The 6316-nt window shown below is 49.2% G+C and overlaps 1 pseudogene; it reads right to left on the bottom strand.

The window, feature by feature from the left end:
- Positions 1 to 5977: 5977 nt before the first annotated feature.
- LOC136662563 (5S ribosomal RNA) lies at positions 5978 to 6091 on the bottom strand (annotated as a pseudogene).
- Positions 6092 to 6316: the final 225 nt, after the last annotated feature.

Genomic DNA, 6316 nt, shown 5'->3' with positions numbered 1-6316 from the left:
CCCGTAATGGATTTTTCCTCCAGAAACTTGTCCAATCCCCTTTTAAAGGCGTCCAGGCCAGATGCCGTCACCAGATCCTGTGGCAAGGAGTTCCACAGACCAACCACACGCTGAGTAAAGAAATATTTTCTCTTGTCTGTCCTAACTCTCCCAACACTCAATTTTAGTGGATGTCCCCTGGTTCTGGTGTTATGTGAGAGTGTAAAGAGCATCTCCCTAGCCACTCTGACCATCCCCTGCATAATTTTGTATGTCTCAATCATGTCCCCCCTCAGGGGTCTCTTTTCTAGGCTGAAGAGGCCCAAACGCCTCTTGTACAAGGGGACAGCATAAACCGTGAAAAGCCCGTCAAATGCCACTGCATTCCGTGAACCACAAAATATATGATTGCAGGGAAGAGGACACACAGATGATGGTGTCATGTTGCTGGAGGCTTTAGGGCAGGGCTTTTCAAACTAGGGCATCACGGTGGCCCAGCCTGAGGGTCCTTGCCCTCTTATCCCTTAAGGGGCAGGGGCAGCCAGAAGGCAGGGAGGAGGCAGTGACGCGATCCCCAGGATTGCGTCGCTCAGGGGGCTGCAGGGGCTTGGCTGTACTTACCAGAGCCTCCTGCAGCCTCCCGGGGGTGCAGGGAGCCCTGCACGACCTTCTGAAGGGCGCCCCAAAGCTTCGAAAGTGAAAGTGGAGCAATTGCGCTCCAATTCTGGTTTAGCGGAGCGCAATCGCTCCACTTTCGCTTTCAAAGCTTCAGGGAGCCCTGCAGATACTCGTGCAGGGCTCCCCGCACCCCCGGGAGGCTGCAGGAGGCTCTGGTAAGTACAGCCAAGCCCCTGCAGCCCCCTGAGCGACGCAATCCTGGAGATTGCGTCACTGCCTCCCCCCGCCCCCGCATGAATTTTGAGCAGTTTTCAAATTCCCAGAGAGTTTGAAAACCACTGCTTTAGGGCAAATGTCTGCACCACCAACCTGCAGCTTATCAGCAGTAAATCCTTCTCCTCTGCCTATTGGCAAAAGGGAGGATAACCCATAATCGCCCGTGGCATTGAGCCACCTGTGTGGGTTTTCTTATGGGTGTAGGTCCTTGAATGATTCATGACCTGGCCAACCTTGGACTCGACCCCAGCAACAGGGAAAGATGGTTATTTGCCCTCAGGTCATGCGGGACACTTTTGGTGGGCCAGTGAGGGAAACCAGATGCTGGACTAGGTAGCCTTTGGCCTATCAAGCAGGGCTCATCTTATGTTTGTATAAGCTTAAGTTCCATTAAAAATTGAGGATTCCCTGCAATCTCAAGGGCCAGGCACATTGCAGTGCGCCTCGTAGAGCGGTGAGGCACAAAGCCAACCAGAGTTTAGAGTATGTTCAAGGAACGGAGCTCCTCTATGCAGTGGCGTAGCCTCCTCTCCTCTTTCCAGGGTGCAGAAGGGGCTGGATTCTTCCCATCACTGCTAGAGCACAAAGCACAGTTCCTATAAATCCACAAACCCTGCAACACACGCCATACAATCCCTAACAAAGCATCTGCACTGGGGTTGCTTTTCATTGAGGTTGGAAGGGGGTGGCAAACTGACTATGCTATGGAAACCGCAGCAGCAGGTCTACAGCAGGATGAAGAGGAAGCCGCTTCCCATTCAAATACAGGCTCTCCAGCTCACAGGTGATAACAGCTTAAACATTAATTCATCCGAGAGTATTATGTGTTAAGAATAGCGCACAAAGTTAATTAAGACTTGGAAGCTTTTAAGGCCAATCCTTAACTGGCATAAATCTGCATAGGACTATTGACTTTCAAAGGACTTATTCTGACCTATTCTAGATGAACATCCCTCCTTTTTTAAAAAATTTCTATTTTAATTGGCAGCGAGCCTTTAGATCTCCAAAGACTCCAGAGGAAATGTATATTATCTCCCTCTTAATGCAAACCCCCCCCCCAAAAAAAAAAAAAAGGCAGTGAATGGTTTATATATTAATCATTTAGCACATGGTTAAGTCTGTGACAGCAAGTAGAGAGACAATTTAGGATCTAGCTAAGCAAAATGGCAATTTAGGATATAGATAAACAAGATGATGTTCTGATGTCCCAGAGGCACCGGGTGGGCCACTGTGAGATGCAGGAAGCTGGACTAGATGCAGTGGCAGAGCTAAGGGGAGTTTGGAGGGGTCAATTGCCTTGGGTACCAAGCTTGGGAGTGTCGGGAGGGGGCCTTCCACACAGGGCCTCCCCAGGCCTTAGAAGTTCTGCCAAAGACCTTAAAAGGCACTTACTCCTGCACCCCCCCCCAATAAAGGCACCGACAAAGTTCTGTAGGTAAAATGTTCCACTATATTAACTATTTGTTAACTATCAAAAACTGCAACAGAGTCCTTAACTCCCACCAAATCATACAGGTTCTAATCAGGGGCTGCCTGCCTACCTTCCCTCCAGGATACGGCAGCTCCAGGAGTTATCACATCTCTCATTGTCAATTCCTCAAAGGGTTGGGGCAGCTGGGCAGTGCCAGTCACATGGGACAACATTCCCTTACCTTGTGGAGGCCTCCATGACTGCCCTCCCATCACGCAGTGCACTCCCCATACGCATAGCTGCATTGGTGATGGAAAGTTGGATAGGATTAAGAACATAAGAACAGCCCCACTGAATCAGGCCACAGACCCATCTAGTCCAGCTTCCTGTGTCTCACAGCGGCCCACCAAATGCCCCAGGGAGCACACCAGATAACAAGAGACCTCATCCTGGTGCCCTCTCTTGCATCTGGAATTCTGACATAGCCCATTTCTAAAATCAGGAGGTTGCGCATACACATCATGGCTTGTAACCCGTAATGGATTTTTCCATTGGGCCCTAAAAGGTTAATTCATCCCCAACCTGTCTAAGGGATGTCACCCCTACTGTCCTCCAGGCAGTCCTATATATTAACCAATCCTAACTTTGCACTACTTCAGTGTTTCTTAATGTTAGTCCTCAGCTGTACCAAATCACATAGCCCACCTATTCAAAATACCACTGGAAGTAAAACTGGCAACAACATCACCAGTTACTTCTGAGTTGGGAAGCCAAATGCAACATGGCAAACTCCATTAATAGGTTTAGGGTGGGCTTTTTCGAGCACAGGAGGACTCTTCTGAGCATGGAGAAGCACGCCTTGGAGCTCTGCCCACCGAGCCAAGCCTTCTACCGCTGTTGGTTCTGTCACCTTCCTGGTCCTGCTGCTGAGTGACAGGTGTCCAGGGGTTCTACGAGTCCTACCAGGCTCCAACTCAAGTACCACTGCACTCCTTGCTTCCTCCAACCTCTCTCTTCATTTTCTTTCAATGCCTCTAACCATTGGAACTACTACCCAGAGCCCCACAGCCTGGGGGAAAAAGCTGGTAATCTCTCTGAAAGAGGCGTGAACTGCTTTCCACCTTTCTCCTTCTCTCCCATTTTATTGAAAGCTCTTTCCAAAAAAGTAAAAAAAAAGTGAACAAACAGGCAAGTTTACTAAGATTCAAGCTATTGATTCCTTTGAAGGAGGCCTGGACGGCACCAGCTTGAGCCTTTCATTCATATTTCATGGGTAACGAAGAAGAGGTTAATGACGTTACGTTGATCAGAGAATGTTTAAAAATTCACCGGGGTCCACAAGAGGAGGCCTAAATAAATTGTAAAGCTTAACTGTACGAATGGCTGTATCCCAAACGGCTTTGTAAATCCATGGTTTGAAAAATCCCACTCTGAGCTTTACAAATGTTTTATTTAATTGTATACGATCATCGGCGCCAGGTTCCCTTCCTGTGCCAAAACCCTATCAATCAGGACAGTCGGCCGAGAGCACATCTCACCTTGCGAGCCTAAACAAATGTATTTGGAAATGAGCCCTGTGAAATCTCAAAGGAACCTTTCTGCTAAAGCCTTTTTTAATTTTTATTTTTTAGTAGCAGAATCTGAACTCAGAGGTTATCCCAAGGATGTGAACTCCTGGTTATCCTCCTAAGACAGGGGTGCCCAAACCCCGGACCTGGGGCCACCTGCGGCCCTCGAGGCCTCTCAATGTGGCCCTCAGGGAGACCCCAGTCTCCAATGAGCCTCTGGCCCTCCGGAGATTTGTTGGAGCCCGCACTGGCCCGACGCAACTGCTCTCAGTGTGAGGGCGACTGTTTGACCTCTTGTGTGAGCTGTGGGATGTGGGCTTCCTCCACAGCTCGCTGTTTCACATCTGTGATGCAGTAGCAGCAGCAAAGGAAAGGCCGGCCTTGCTTTGTTGCAAGGCCTTTTATAGACCTTAAGCTATTGCAAGACCTTCATTCATTCATATAAGTTCATCTTTAATATATTCATTTATGTATACTTATGTAAATGTATTCAAATTTTAAATGTAAATTAATTTTTTTTTTCCCCAGCCCCCGACACAGTGTCAGAGAGATGATGTGGCCCTCCTGCCATAAACTTTGGACACCCCTGTCCTAAGATAACAACCCTTTTTGTACAGACAGGAGGTTCCAAGGTTTCAGAAGGTTATGGGGCAATAATCTCAAGTGGACGTACTTGACCAGGGGTTCCCAAACTGGTAGGTTGCAACTAACCAGCCTGGGAAACCTTATCTCTGGCCCCTTCAGGGGCAGGGAAGGTGGGGGAAGGCAGCATTGCGAGCCCCAGGATCGCACTGCAACCAGGGACAAGAGGGAGGTTTGTTCAGTGCCAGCCTCCTGGGGTGGCCCAGGGAGCCTGCGGACCCTTCTATAGACCTCCCCAAGCCTCCAAATATATATATAAAAAAATGTTTCTAAAAAGCCAAGAAACCAGAAGTGGGCATTTTTAAAAACTTTTTCAGATGTTTGGAGGTTTGAGAAACCCTGCAGAAGGTTCTGTAGACTCCCCGGACCACCCCACTTAGGAGATTGGTGCTGGCTGTAGGCAAGTGGACAAACCCCCCTTGTTCCTGGCAGCAGTATGATCTTGGGGAGTTTGAGAACTCCTGCAGTAGACTAAGGGCCCCAATCCTATCCAACCTTCCAGCACCAGTGCAGCTGCAATGCAGCCCCGAGGCATGGGAACAAATGTTCCCTTACCTTGTGGAGGCCTCCATAACTACCCTCTCACCACAAGATGCAGTGCACACCCCATTGGCATGGCTACACCAGGGCTGGAAAGTTGGATAGGATTGGGCCCATACAGTGGGCTCTCCTTACCTGCAAACCCACAGATTTGACCCAATGTGGGTGCCAACACTGCATCTGGAGGGCCCACAGAGGAGGCACCTTCTGGTCACACCTCAGAAGGTTTTGGAGAGGTTTCTGGTTTTACATAAAATCAGAAGCACCACTTAGAAGTCTCTGGGAAGACTTGTGAGGTGGGGAGAAGCTGCATACTGCCTCCCCATGCCTCAGACTCCAGACACAACCAGAAGGCACTTCTGAAGGACCAGAGGAAAGGGGCTCTTCAGAAGGGGGCATCGGAAGGAGAGCCTCTGATGTCCCGTCCTCCATGTGGATTTAGTTATATGGTTGGCAACCTTCAGTCTCGAAAGACTATGGTATAAGCCTACAGCACCAATATTCCCAGGCGGTCTCCCATCCAAGTACTAACCAGGCCTGACCTTGCTTAGCTTCTGAGATCAGATGAGATCAGGGATGTGCAGGGTATATGCTGATTTCGGTATCCATGGGGGTGTCTATGAACAGATCCCCCCACTACATACCGTGGATCAACTGTACAAACATTCCTGACAGTAAGCACCATTGCACGCAATGGGACTTCTGATTATGCCCAAGATTGTGCCATAAGGCTGCAATTCTATTTGCACTTACCTCAGAGTAAATCCCATTGAACTCAATGGGGCTTAATTCTGAGTAGACATGCATAGGATGGCACTGCCATGGCACTGCTTTTCTCTCCCCCCCCCCCCCCACCCCGTGAGACAGTTTTCTAAGAAACAACACAAAAGCAGCCTGGCACTCAAGTGGTTGGCAACCTTCGGTCTGGAAAGACTATGGTATAAGCCTACAGCACCCAGTATTCCCAGGTGGTCTCCCATCCAAGTACTAACCAGGCCTGACCCTGCTTAGCTTCCAAGATCAGACGAGATCGGGCATGTGCAGGGTAGCAGTTGGCACTCCAGTATCCAAAGAGTATATTTCCACCCAGATGTTTGAGGAAAAAGGTGTTCAGGTCCAAATACAGAGAGAGCATTTGTACTTTTCAAAGCAACCCCAAAGGGACCATTTGCAACACTTCCCCCACCGTCCCTGCGGCGCTTCGGCAGAAACCGCCACGGCTGCCAAGCCCTCATCGCCGCAACTCTTAACTAACAAGCTAACTTCCGCTCTTTTAAAATTC

This window comes from Tiliqua scincoides, chromosome 11, assembly GCF_035046505.1.
Source record: "Tiliqua scincoides isolate rTilSci1 chromosome 11, rTilSci1.hap2, whole genome shotgun sequence".
Taxonomy (NCBI): domain Eukaryota; kingdom Metazoa; phylum Chordata; class Lepidosauria; order Squamata; family Scincidae; genus Tiliqua; species Tiliqua scincoides.
Note: the sequence above shows the minus strand (reverse complement) of the source record. Positions and strands in the feature narration are given on the sequence as shown.